A 14,397-nucleotide genomic window follows, 5' to 3' on the forward strand; every position below is an offset into this window, starting at 1 on the left:
CAGTTATTTGTGAGCAAATAGTATACATCTATATATCTATATACAGTATCTATACCTGTATCTATAGTCTGAATATCTTCAAAGTTTGCTGCATCACTTCAGTATCTGGGCTTCATTTGAAGCAAATGCACACTCCTACTCTATCAGAGGTCAAAATGCCCTCTTAACTCCCTTGCCTTAGGTGAGCTCTCTGCTCTTTGTACCCAAAAGGACTTCCATTTGTGCTACAACATGAACTCGCAAGCATTTCCTACTAAACACAGGAAATTGCCTTATACTAAGTCAGATCATTGGTCCATCTTGCTCTGTATTACCGGTATCTACACTGACTGGCAGCAGGGCTCTGGGGTTTCAGGAAGGGACTGTCCCAGTCCTAGCTGGAGATTGAACCTAGGACCTTTTGCATGCAAAGTAGATGCTCTACCACTGATCCACAGGCCTTAGAAAAAGAGAAGCAATCTTTGCCTTTCTCCCTCTGATTTCCCTGCTTCCTGCAGCAGCTGGGCCCTTCACAAACCAGCCTCCGTAATCAGTCTGCGGTTAAGAAATGTTATGGGGAAATAATAATAGTTTCCATAGCACAGTTTCAACTTAAAATTTTCATTTATTTTTAATGATTTTCATCTGCAAAGGAGTGAATCAATTGGCAGAATGCATGAAAGGAATTTGAAATGGCAGGGTATACTACCTGTTTGCATTTAAGTCATATATATCTCCTGCTGAATGCTGAATGGAAAATACACATGCATTCCCTGCTTCATCAGCCGTACTACTGCACGTGGAAGCTGAGATACACAGTAACTTAATTTTCATCTGAAAATTGGAGGCCCCCCTAATGCAATTTATTCATGGTGCTGTGGATTGGCATATGGTGTCTGTATGTTTTTATTTTTTCACCTTGACAAAAAATTTAGTGTGTCAGATTATGTTATGGAAACCTTGCATGTGATTCTGATCTTACTGTTTTACTTGGGTGTAATTATTGGAACGCGGGTGGCGCTGTGGGTTAAACCACAGAGCCTAGGGCTTGCTGATCAGAAGGTGGGTGGTTCAAATTCCTGCTATGGGGTGAGCTCCCGTTGCTCAGTCCCAGCTCCTGCCAACCTAGCAGTTTGAAAGCATGTCAAAGTGCAAGTAGGTACTGCTACAGCGGGAAGGTAAACGGCGTTTCCATGTGCTGCTCTGGTTCACCAGAAGCGGCTTTGTCATGCTGGCCACATGACCTGGAAGCTGTACACCGGCTCCCTCGGCCAGTAACGCGAGATGAGCGCCGCCACCGCAGAGTCGGTCAGGACTGGACCTAATGATCTGTGGTCCCTTTACCTTTAATTATTGGAACCAAGTAGTTAACCTGGCATATGAGAGATGAGAATCTGGCTCAGCCTGGTCTAATTTATTCCTGTTTTCCCTGACTTGATATAATCTCTACATTCATGTCAGAGAAAGCGCCAGCCTGTTTTTGCTGCCTTTCTTGAGAAATTACAATATGCTGAGACTTAGAAGCAAGAGCCTCATAATATATACAGATTCCCTTCAAGCCTTTGCCACTTTAAATCCTCGCTCAGAAGGAGTTTACATCAGGGGTTGGCAAGGCTTTCTGGGCATGGCCCGGATCACTCTTGCAGAGATCCTCCATGGACTGGACCGGCACAGTGCGATGCCTAAAATCACGTCTGTACATGTCCACAGCACTGGAAATCGCTTCTGTGCATGCCCAGATGCCGGAAATTGTGCCTGCGCAGAAGCAATTTCCGGCATCTGGGCATGCGCAGAAGCGATTTCCGGAGCTGCAGAAGAGAGTCCCTGCGCTGCGCTGCACCAGTTTAGCACAGCGTGCGGGGACTCGCCGAGTGGGCGGCTTGGTTTGGGGGGCGGCTCATGGACGCAGGTGGCAAGGTGGGTTAAACTACAGAGCCTAGGGCTTGCCGATCAGAAGGTCGGTGGTTCGAATTCCTGTGACGGAACTAGCCAGCACAGCTGCAGTGGCTGGTGGGACTTGCAGTCCAAAATATCTGGAGGGCAGCAGATTGGAGAAGGCTGTCATATACAGGGTTGAGTTGTATCTCAATTGCTGAATGGAATTCAGACAGGTTTTGACAGGTAGCAATTTGTTTGGTATTTCCACCAATAAGAAGCATTTTTCTGCAGAGAAAATCTGAGTGTGATTTTCCATTGTAATTATGAGTTGCACCCAAACCAGGAATAAAAGGGAAGATGCCTTGTCCAGTATCTCACCCCCCTCCCTCCCTGCCACTCTGGTGGGCCAGCTTGAACAGGTGGGTGAACCCACCCATCTATCAATCACCTGATGCCAACATGGGAATAAAGTTCTGATATACCATGTTCCCACCCCTGCCTTTGTTTAAAACTTTTATTTCATTCCATACAGGTTATGATGTTTCTCTGAACTTGTTGATCAGTTTAACCCACTGCAAAATAGATCCTGGAAGAAGTCTTCTTCTTCTTCTTCTTCTTCTTCTTCTTCTTCTTCTTCTTCTTCTTCTTCTTCTTCTTCTTCTTCTTCTTCTTCTTCTTCTTCTTCCCCTCATAGCCGAATAAGATTGACTTAACAGTGCGTTCATAAGTGACTGTGGAAGCCAATTCTGGATCCCCATGTCTTTCCAAAGTGGCAACATAGGTTTCTGGGTGGGAGTTGAGCATGGTGAGGGTTTGCCAAGCGTGCCTTTCTCTTAGCACATTTCTTCCTTTCATCCCAAGTTCAAGCATCTTCAAAGTCCATGACACCTTTGGTAAAGGTTGTTCTACAATTGGAGTGCTCACAAGCCCAGTGTTTCCCAATTGTTGTTTATACTACATTTTTTTAGATTTACCTTGAAAGAATCATTGCTTCAACACTAGTGATCTTTGCTTCTTCCAGTACACTGGCATTAGTTTGCATGTCTTCCCAAGTGATAAGTAAAATTTTTCGGAGACACCGTTTATAGAATATTTTGAGGAGTTGGAGATGACGTTAATAAGTGGTCCATGTTTCGCAAGCATACTGTAAGGTTGGTAGTACTTTACAAAATGCTTTGTAAACAAACATTTTGGTTTCCCAAACACTCTGCACTTCAATTGGGAGAAAGCTGCACTCACAGAGCTCAGGCAATGCTAGGTTTCGGCATGAGTTGGATTTGTGGCACTGCAGAGGGGTTGTTTTATGCTTGTTGGAAGTTTACTCATAAGCCAACTCCACTGTGTAGGCATGCCAGTATTGTAGCATGAGTGTGGTTTTAAATAACATGGAGAAACAAGAGAACAAAGCAAAATATGAATGCTCTTACTGGATTTGGGTTCTGCAATAAAATCTGGGATTTGCAGTTTAGGAACCTGCTCAACTCAGGGAAGAACAGTTTAGTAGTGTATTCATCTCCAGCAGGATCATGGGCACTGGGATACGTTTCCACTTACACCTGTCACCATCTGCAAGAAAAGGGAGAGGGTGACTTGGGCTGAGCAAAGTATGGGCTGAGTCTGAATTGCAGTAAGGCTGGGGCTCAGATTGTACAGTAATTAGCCTGGAAAATCTGAATGGGAGTTGGAACTCCAAAGTTCTCAATGATCCACCCAATGCTGTAGCCATGCCAGGAGGTGCAGGAGAGATTTTTAATAAAAGTAGTAATTATTTTCCTGCCCTAGCACAGGTCCCGGGCCCTAATTCAAGCTGAATAAGTGTTACTGTTTTCACAGTGAAGCTCCATTGAATGGCTAAGCTAACTTACGCTAAGCTAACTTTTCCAACAAGACCAACTCTATAGCTTCTAAATTATTGCCGTTTGTTATGCGGCCAAACTATATACAGTGGTACCTTGGGTTACAGACGCTTCAGGTTACAGATGCTTCAGGTTACAGACTCCGCTAACCTGGAAGTAGTACTTCGCGTTAAGAATTTTGCTTCAGGATGAGAACAGAAATATCGCGGCGGAGCAGCAGCAGCAGCGAGAGGCCCCATTACCTGAAGTGGTACCTCAGGTTAAGAACAGTTTCAGGTTAAGAACGGACCTCCAGAACGAATTATGTTCTTAACCTGAGGTACCACTGTACGTGAATGAAGTTAGATAAAAATGTCCTTTCACTTCCATTTTCGGTAGCCTCTATCTGATAAATATAATTGCATACGTTTATCATGACAGACTGTTTCAGAGTAATTTAAATAAAACTATCTTCTTTTTTTAAAAAAGGGTTTTTTTATTTTGTACATCTACTTTGTGTGGTATTTTCAGGCTTATCTTTGCCTTATCTGTACACCATGTATTGTGTATAGTAATAATAGTTCATTTTATAAGGTTACAAATGTAATAGTTTGGAAAGAAGCTTTTAATAACTGATAACTATAAAGAAAAGCACAAAAAATGATGCAACTAACCTTTTGCGGAACGAAACCTGTTCCTAATATTTGGCTCTTCGTATTATGAGATATGAAGCTTCACACTACAAAACATGAGGGAAATGACCAGTAGCAAATGTAAAATGTTAGAATCTGAGATAAATGCCTGGCAGGCAGAATAAATGCATGGAATAGGAAAGGGAGCTCAATGTTTTATAAATTTGTTATTGGTAACAAAGCAATTGGCTTTTGTTGATGCATTTGTTGAGATGCTACCATTTGTATTTCAGCTTTGTGAAACATCCTGCAAGTTGGCAGTATGCTTTCCTATTTCAAATATGGGTTCTAACATACCGACATAGCAATCCTGTAGTCTATAATTATTCTGTCACAGGGAGAGAAGATATGCTGCTATTGCTTTAGTGGATATGGCCACTGTATCCCTATGCAAGATTATCCTCACAGTATTATCTTTTCTGTGCACATATAAATAAAGCAAAACAACTGGTTTGCAGCTCATGAAACTTTATTTTTACATGGTTTACGTATGGCACAAGACTATTAGAAGAATCTTGTGCCTTTATCAGCTGTGTGGCAGGCAGAAATTCAACAGATTTAGCTATATCTTGTAAGGAAATATAAATCTGGAAAAGCTTCACTTGTTGACATTCTGTCTATCAAACAACACCCTGATTTATTTTGGTGCTCTCTGCCCCAAATTTACCTAACTTTGAGAATGGGACAAAGCATACACAGCTGTCATGTAAGTTTGTGTGTGTCCTCTTTTGTAGATGTGGTAGAGGGTCAAATCCACATGTGTAGTGTACTTGTAAGGGAGTTTCTGGAAGCTTTCCACAAGAAATACTTCTGCTCACGTAGAGATATATTCACAATTCTTTATTATATACATATATACAGATTGCAGTCACTTTTGATGCGTCTGATACATTGCTTTCAGATTCCGGAAGTGGAGATTTATGACTTTTTCTCCAACAGAGGAATTTGGGTAATCCCACCCTCCTCCTCTGTTCCCGTGGCTTCTACCCCCTAGCTCCTGTGTGGAGGGAATAGGCAGCCCCCCCTTCAGTCCCGGAACTGCTCAAGAGGTGCCTCAGAGACCCCCTCCACCTCAGAATGTTCTTTCGTTAACTCCTTGTCTCCTGCTTCTCCCCCTTCCTGCCTGTCACTGACTAGAGGCTCCTCTTTGCCTTGCTCCGTCCCGTCCCTCCTTTCCAGACCTCTCCTTGGCAGTCCCATGACAGTACTGGACCCAGAAAACCCTGTTAGCAACCTGGATCACTTCTGCTTTGCAGAGATTTCATATTCTCCTTAAAATGTCACTGTAAGTGACATTTGATGCCGCCTCATATCCCAAGTCATATTAATTTTGCTATTGCAAAGTGGTATATTTCCACTAGAGGGGTGGAATATATTAAATATCCTAGTAAGGTAAATAAGAAACCTCAAAGGGCCTTTGCAGAAATTCTGTGAAAGTGGAGAGTGGCGGTGGCAAGCAGACAGGGAATAAGAATCTCATCCATTTCTCCAGTCGGTTCCTTGTTAAAACACTCTTTCGTTGAAGGGAAAAGGGCTAACAGGGTCCAGTGATGTATGTGATTTTGTGTGTGTAATATGTAGTTCAACCATGTAGTGTAAGACTTCTTTCTGTATAAAATACCTTAGTGAAATATTAGGACCCGCTTCAAGTTGGCTGTCACTTCTGCATAGGGGAAACCATGTACATTTTCTGCTGTAGTGAGTGCCACCCATGTTTGTCTTGTATATATAGCCAATCCCAGCTTCTTATCTTATATACATAGGCATAAAAATTGCATGTACATAAAATGGTGTATATGTTGTATTGGGTTGCCATATTTCAAAAAGTGATTTTTCGACGTTTTTGAGCAGTTTTCAGGAAAATCTGCAAAAGCAACACTGCATACATGGGTTGCCATACACCTGTATTTTCCTGGGCATTTTTGCCGATTTCTGCCCAGACACTGCTTCCGACAACAGTATTCCAGGTATGTCCAGGAAATTCCGGACGTATGGCAACCCTAGTTGTATACATGTTTGTTTTAAAACATGTAACTGGCAATCTGTGTATGAAAATGTGTGACACCACTTAGTGGTGAATGTTTTTATGAACATACTATTCTTATGACCCATACCATAGGCTACAAGATTGCTACATTCCTTCATAAATCTGTACAAGTGGCATATTTAAAGGGTTAGCTGGTGACTCTGCTCCTCTTTAACTAACTCTTTCTCTATTTCCCCCCTCCCTTCTCTTTATTTTAGGAATAGTGAAGTGATCTGGATTGAACTTCATGAAGTATGGTTCTAAGGGATAGCTGGCTTTGCGCTCACTGGGCATGGCAGAGCACAAGAAAGTGCTTGGTTGTGCTTGCTCTCTTATTATTACACATATCTGATTTGGAAGGCAGGAAATCGCATCCATTTGTCTGGAAAACAGGTAGGGATGCATATATTCTTCCTTACTGTGACTGTGGTTTTGTGTGAGTTTAGGCCAGTGGTCTCCAAACGTGTACCTCCATGGTCCACTGGAAAATTGCTGCAGGTCTTGGAGGCCCACTTAATGATTTTACCTACCCGTTGTAGCAATTATAATGTGCTGCATGTTTTTTAAGATCAAACGTCTTCATTTTAGCTCCCCGTTAACTTTGCTGCTAATCCTTTCCACCCCTTTCAAGAGCCTCTTCCTCTTGTCACTTCCAATTTGTCCTGTTCACCTTCCAGGTGACAATGCTCCTGCTGTTCTTCACAGGTGTGCAGCAGAGCACCTGAATGAAGCTTGTGGGTCACGGTTTGGGAATCCCTAACTTAGATACATTGAGCCAACCTGCCTTTTCAGAATATCAGGTGGTTCAAGCTGTTCAGAACATAGGGGAAGTTGACTCCTCTGAGTATAAATCTTTCTTCATGTAAAAACAAATTAGTAAGTGTGGGGCTAGATGCCATCGTCTTGATAGACTAGTTTTCCATATGCATTTTTTTTAAAAAAAAAATGTGCAGGAGTATGAAGATTCCTCTACACATTTTTCCCCACTTGTGTTCTAGTATAATTCCAGGGGGCTGTACTGCACATTTTACCTGAAGCTGTAGTGGAGTTGTTAGTCCTTTTTAAAAAAAGAAAAAGGAAAAAAGATGCATAAGATAAAAATACTTTCAAATTTCAAAAATACTTTCAAATTTAACCTGGCAGCTGGGCCTACAGTAGTTAAGTACTGTTCCTATTTGCTTGTATGTACAACTTGAAGGAAGACCAGGGGAAAGAACTTGGGACAAATTTTAAATCATGCATTTCTTTGGCAGAGTGACAGATTTTTGCACATGAGCAGAGCAGGAATTAGTCTGCATCTGCAAGTTGTACAAGGGGAAGTGGTCATTCGCTGAAGCAATCAGCCCATAATTTGAGTTTTAGTAGTTAATCAAGCATAGCTCTTCAAAGTCATTCTGGGTTTATGCCAAGACAAAGTGGTTTCTTTCTCCCTCCACTCTCCAAGTCTGAGTTTCTATAGGTCCAAATGCCTTGTTATATCTGGAGTGCCACACATTTACCATCCCTGGGACTTCATTCAAAAAATTTCAAGGGCCTGGAGGCAAGGGGAACAAATATATCCAACAAAATTTTAAAGAGATGTCAGGCTAACGACTATTCTTTTTTTACTGTAGTATCTTAACTTAATGTCCCAAATTATATCACACCTAAAAGATGTCTTAGAGATAAATATGTATAACAGACTATGCATCTCATTCTTTTTTTCTTCAAAAAAGGCATAACATATATTTTCACTAGCACAGGTGGCGTTGTGGTCTAAACCACAGAGCCTAGGGCTTGCTGATCAGAAGGTCGGCGGTTCGAATCCCTGTGACAGGGTGAGCTCCCGTTGCTCGGTCCCAGCTCCTGCCAACCTAGCAGTTCGAAAGCACATCAAAGTGAAAGTAGATAAATAGGGACCGCTACAGCGGGAAGGTAAACGGCATTTCCGTGTGCTGCTCTGGTTCTCCAGAAGCGGCTTTGTCATGCTGGCCACATGACCTGGAAGCTGTACGCCGGTTCCCTCGGCCAATAATGCGAGATGAGCGTGCGGTGCAACCCCAGAGTCGGTCACGACTGGACCTAATGGTCAGGGGTCCCTTTACCTTTACCTATATTTCACTAACCTTGCCTGTCTTGTCCAACAAGTAGCAAATGCAAAAGCAGTCATGCTGGGATTTCTCAAGGCCACCTTTCTTTGCTTACCTCTGACAGTTTAAACAATAAGTTCATCACTTGTTGGTTAGGAAGAAGAAGAAAACTTTGCCTGAACCTTCCCCAAGGGTTTGTTTATATATAATTATGTCTTCTCCGAGTATGACATAATCAGATACAGTCCAATAACACAAGAATAAAATACCACTAAAATCATAAAAATATGATAGAACAATCACAACCCATAGTAGCAGTTCCTACATACCCCCCCCCCCCAAAAAAAAAACTTGACTAGTTTAGGTTAAATTCCAACAAGCATATTTTAATCCAGAGTCCAAACCTCTGCAAATTTGGAGCATTGGTTGCCTCGAGTGGTAGAGAATTCCACACTGCAAATTACATGCCTGATCCCATGTCCCTACCTGGGGGGCCAAACCAGAGAGTGAGAAAGATCCCTCTTCTGACCCCAGGTCAGCTGATATGGGGAAAGTGTTCTGTCAAATACCAGGGTTCAAGACAATGAAGATCTTTATAAGTCAATACCAACACCTTAAATTTGTCCTGGTGACGTAGAAACAGCCAGTGCAGGCTCCACAAAGTAGATGTTACATGACTGTGCAGACACAAAGGTCAATTTTCTAAAGGCTGCATATTCTGCACCAGCTGCAGTTTCCAGAACATCTTCAAAGGAAGGGCATCACAGAATTCATTTTGGCAATATCATAGCTGAAAGTCCATAACATCACCTTTTTATGTTGAGAAGAATGGTCAATTCCACCTTATCAGGTTTACTCCATGTATTTTTATTGCACAGAAAGGAAAATGCATGGAGCCAAAGTGTGGGCCAGTTGTTTCAATTGTAATATATACATACAGCAATATGCAGTAGAAAATAGGAATCACTGCCTGTTTTCCTTAAGGTCACTGTTAGTCATGTGAATGAGATGATTATCATCATGATTGTTATTATTTGGTTCCTTATTTCCATGCTCGGTTTTGACTTGGTAGCTTACTTTTCCCTGTGGGAAATGCAAAGATTCAGGCTCTGCAGCTGCTTTCTCGCACTCATGCTGTAATGAGCACACTGGAATGCAACAAGCAATAAGTAAGCATGCTTAGGTTTGTAGCCTTGACTTTATATCATAGTTAAACAGAAGCATTGTGAGCACATTGTGATAAATTTTAAAACTTAAAGATGTTGAAATTAGATTACATAAGAAATAGCCTAATACAATTTGGAGCATTCTAAAAATAGATATTATTGTCACTTATATTCACTTACTGAAAATTTTAAGAAAGAAAAATAGCTATGTTACATATTTTTCTCAGAGCACTGTGCATTCAGCAGAGATATGGAGTGCTGATCTCCTGAAGTAGCTTGCAGGGCGGGGGGATGTTTCCAGATATAATTTAAGAGTAAGTGAAGTTTCTCACGTTCATTGTTACATTTCTATTGTGAACTGAAAGTGTTTAGAGATGTGCATTGTTGTTCATAAGAAAGTGAACACACTCTTTGGGTGCTTCTCCTGGAAATATTTTGACCTTTGCAGGTATACCTTCATTGATTGTATGAAATACCTCAGAAGTTTTAAAGATTCTTAAAATGCCATTGAAAATGCACCAATCTCTATTTCTGTTTGTGGATATTTGTGATCAAAACACTTGTGAAGAACATACCGGTTTCTGATTTCTAAATAGATGAAGTATTGGGGTAAATATGGAAAAGTATATTAAGGGAAACAAAACAGAATATAGCATTTGGTTTCTTTTCCTCACTGATATTGGAATTATAGATAATAAGGACAGTCATTATTTTAATAATAATAATAATAATAATAATGATAAATTTTTATTTATACCCCGCCCTCCCCAGTCAAAACCGGGCTCAGGGCGGCTCACACCAATAAAATTACAATACAACATAAAAAGCAATAAATTAAAATACAGATTAAAATACAGTATTAAAATTTAAAATGCAGCCTCATTTTAAGTAGTCCATAAATCCAAGCCATGAGGGAGGAAAACACAGGGGTCAGACTAAGTCCAACCTAAAGGCCAGGCGGAACAGCTCTGTTTTGCAGGCCCTGCAGAAAGATGACAAATCCCGCAGGGCCCTGGTCTCCTGTGAAAGAGTGTTCCACCAAGTTGGGGCCAATACTGAAAAGGCCCTGGACCTAGTAGAGGCCAATCTAGCCACCTTATGGCTCGGGATCTCCAGAATATTGTTGTTTGTGGACCTTAAGGTCCTCCGCGGGGCATACCAGGAGAGGCGGTCCTGTAGGTACAAGGGTCCCAAGCCGCATTTTGCAGGTCTTTAATGGATATGGTTGCATTCAACAAATGTTATTGTACTGGACATAATTATTTTGTAAGTTCTATCCTTATATTAGGATAAATTAGCAGAAGCATGCTTGGAGGATTTTGCAAGAACCACTGCATTTGCATTTTCTTATGCTTTGAATGCTCAACAAAGAGTGACATGGTTTCTTTTAATTGTTATTTTAGTGTTGTTATTTTTTATTGTGTATTAAATTTGTATCATACGAATATCACAGGGTGGTTCACAACATAAAAATACAAAATAAAACACAAAATACATAATAAACACACCCACACACCCAATATGTTTCTCAGAAGTCGCCAATAAAGTTTGAGAGTACTAAAAGCTTTCATTTTGGGGAGATAATGGTTTGCATTTTCCTGCAAGGATCCCAACTAGATATAGTTTAGAAGCAGGGAAAGGGTGAAAGCAGGGTAAGGGTGAGGGATCTAGCTAAGAAAAGGAAATCTTCTTCCCGAAGCCATTCATGAAAATAGTGGTCTGGATCAGCATATGAGGACCATAGAGCTTCCTGATGAGCATGGGATCTGACACACAGAGTAATCTCATTCAAGACAGGCTCGGTTGAGGGACAAAGGGCAGAGGCAGTGAACTGCCATGAAACACCGCAATAGATTTTTTTCACTGGAGGGTGGCTGGGGGATCACAAGAGTTCTCTGAGCCAATCAGTGTCCACTGCAGGAAAGGTAGTGGTACTCTCCTAGAAACTATAAATTTAGACTTAATCCAATTACAGGAGAACATGCTTGCTGGAGGCTGTGCCTTAATTTCTGTGGAAGAAGGGCATCTCCTTGCAATAGATGTAGCACATATTCCAGGGACTGATTAGACTTGCAGTTACATGATCCATTATGCATATCAGTTATTGTGAGAAATTACCTTATGCAGCAGCCACTCTGGGGAAGATCTTCGTTGTGAACCTCTGAGGCTTTCCTTAGATAAATGATACTGGGGTTAAGCTTCCTCTGAATAATGCTACTTAGTTGGAGCTGTCTCTGATTATGAGTGCTTCACCATGTTGCTTAGAGCGATGCCTAAATAAATACTTTGGGAAGGATTCACCTAATGAGCCCCACCAGTGGAAGTCCTGTCAAAGAACAGGCAGTAATAACAACAACAATACAAATAAGAATAGGAAAAACAACAGTAACAGCAATAATTTTATTTTCTATAACTTTTTAAAACTGATTTTGTTTATACTGTTGCAACTTTCATTGCAACTTTTTTTTTTAGTTTTTACATTCATTGCTTATGTGGTTTTATTATTCAGATTTTCCCACTTCTTTGTCAACCTTTGTTAAACCTTTGTTAAAACCCATTATTTCCAAAAGTTAAAAAAAAATCAATTCAATATTAGAAATCTCACAGAAGTGTTAATTTTCTTGCAGATCATTAAATACATAATTAATTAATGGTGAGTGAGCCTTGTTTATCCATCTTTTGTGTGGCTATGACTTGCCTTCCTCATTTAATTCTAATATACGTAGCCAAATTAGACGGAATATTCACTTACTCTGTTTTTCCACCAAAGTTGATGTGAAATATGCTCTCCCAGCATTTGGCATAATGTATTACTGCAGTGACTATGGGATCGTGTTGTTATATCGTTTTGGTAAAAAAAAAAAGATTAATAAAAGTAGCATTGTCGATATTTATAGTTTTCTTTTCTGTTGCATGCCTTTGTTCCTTCTAGTATATCTTAACCTGCTCACATCTGCCACATCTTGAAACTGCTATCCTCTCCCTTCTATCTGTGACCCAACATTTGGTGTTAATTATGTCTTTTAATTCATACAGTTTCCAAAGGGCAATACACCATCTGGTCATGGTCTTATAAGAAAAACAAAAACAACAATTTTTGGCCTTCCAAAATGTATTGCATTCATCAGGGATGGGGTAACACGTGGCATTGTTGGACCCCAAATCTCACCAACCCCAGCCACCATGGGTTGTAGTCTGGACAAATCTGAAAGGCCACGGGTTCCTCACCCACTCTTGCCATACCTCTAAAGTCACCAGCTAACAGAAATTATGTACCCACCTTATTGCCCAGCTCTTAACATGTTCTTACCCACTGGAAACTGGTCCATTAGGGCAAATGGAGGCAATGCCCACCAACTTCAGTCTGTACTTAATCCTCACCTGCCTGCTGCCTTCCATTCAACTACTCAGAGTGTGAGCTTTGTCAGTCATTGGCCCTGTCTCCACCTACTGGTGGTCTCCCAGCCTTCTGTGTTAGCCACCATGGCTCTTAGCAGTACATCTTTGCACTTCTTAATTTATTCTTCACTGTGAGGTTTTATGAGTTTTTTTTTTTAAAAAATACCTCTGAGATATTTATTTTACTCTCTCTCTGTGTGTTTAAATGACACACACACTCTGATAGCCCCGGCCCTTTATCTTCCTGTAATATTTCCACAGTTATAAATATTCAGAGCACAGCAACTGACAGACATTCATTAATGGCTTAATATCTTAATATGTCCAGATTGATTGCAACTGAACAGATCCATATACACATATTTTTTCCCGCAATTCAAATGCCCCTGCTCAGCATTTTAAACAAAATTATAGATAGCAGCAGCGGTGGGTGATTTTAGTAGGGCTAATTTTCTTCAGCTTCCCTCTGTGTGCCACTGCAGTGCGATTCAACCAAAGTTAAGCTCTTTTCAAGCTTTTTGACTTCAATAGAACTGATTTGTAAGTATGCCCTGAAATCTCTCCCACTGAATTCAATGGGTTGCAAAAAAGAAAAAAGAAAAGAAAAGATGTTTCACTTTCGCTGGATTATAGTGTATGATTATTACGGTACATTCAAATGTACATTATTTTTCTTTTTTAAAAAAAAGCATAATTAAAAGTGTTTCACTTTAGTGTAGCAGTTCGGAATATGTATTATTGGGCAGAAACTCTCAGGCTTTGCTGAAGCAGAGTTTCCTTTTATGCCCTGTGTCTTGGAAGGCTGGTCATGAAAAATCACTTTTCAAATTAGAACTTAATAAAAAACTTTCCTGCTCCGAACAGTAAGCCCTACTCCCTATGCGATTAGTGGTTTCATTTCTTTCTCAGCAGTTGGGTAATGATTATAGCTCCAGATGCTGCGGGAGCGATAAAGAGATTGATTAATTTCACTTGAAAGGGCATATGTTCAAAGAGAATCCAATCGGAACACCACGAAAAGGGTGCTGACATCCTTGCAGCAAGAAAGCTTAACACAACTCGCTCCCCGACTGTTTCTCGGGAAAAGGATCCGCACACTAATATTATTCATCAAGTCAACATATGAAACGTTTAGCTTTTGCCTACTCAGCAATGAGAGAGATCTCATTTCTGGGTGGTAGTAGTTTCGTGAGTTTATGCTGAATCATTCTAAACACACACACACACACACACACACACACACAACACAGTAGATGTTCTGCTGTACTGGAAACTGCCAGCAAAGCTAGAGTGAGTGTCTTCAGAGCTGACCTAAGCATTGAAGTATATTTGTTGAATGATTTATATGGATAA

The sequence above is a fragment of the Zootoca vivipara genome, chromosome 1 (genome assembly GCF_963506605.1).
Source record: "Zootoca vivipara chromosome 1, rZooViv1.1, whole genome shotgun sequence".
Classification (NCBI taxonomy): domain Eukaryota; kingdom Metazoa; phylum Chordata; class Lepidosauria; order Squamata; family Lacertidae; genus Zootoca; species Zootoca vivipara.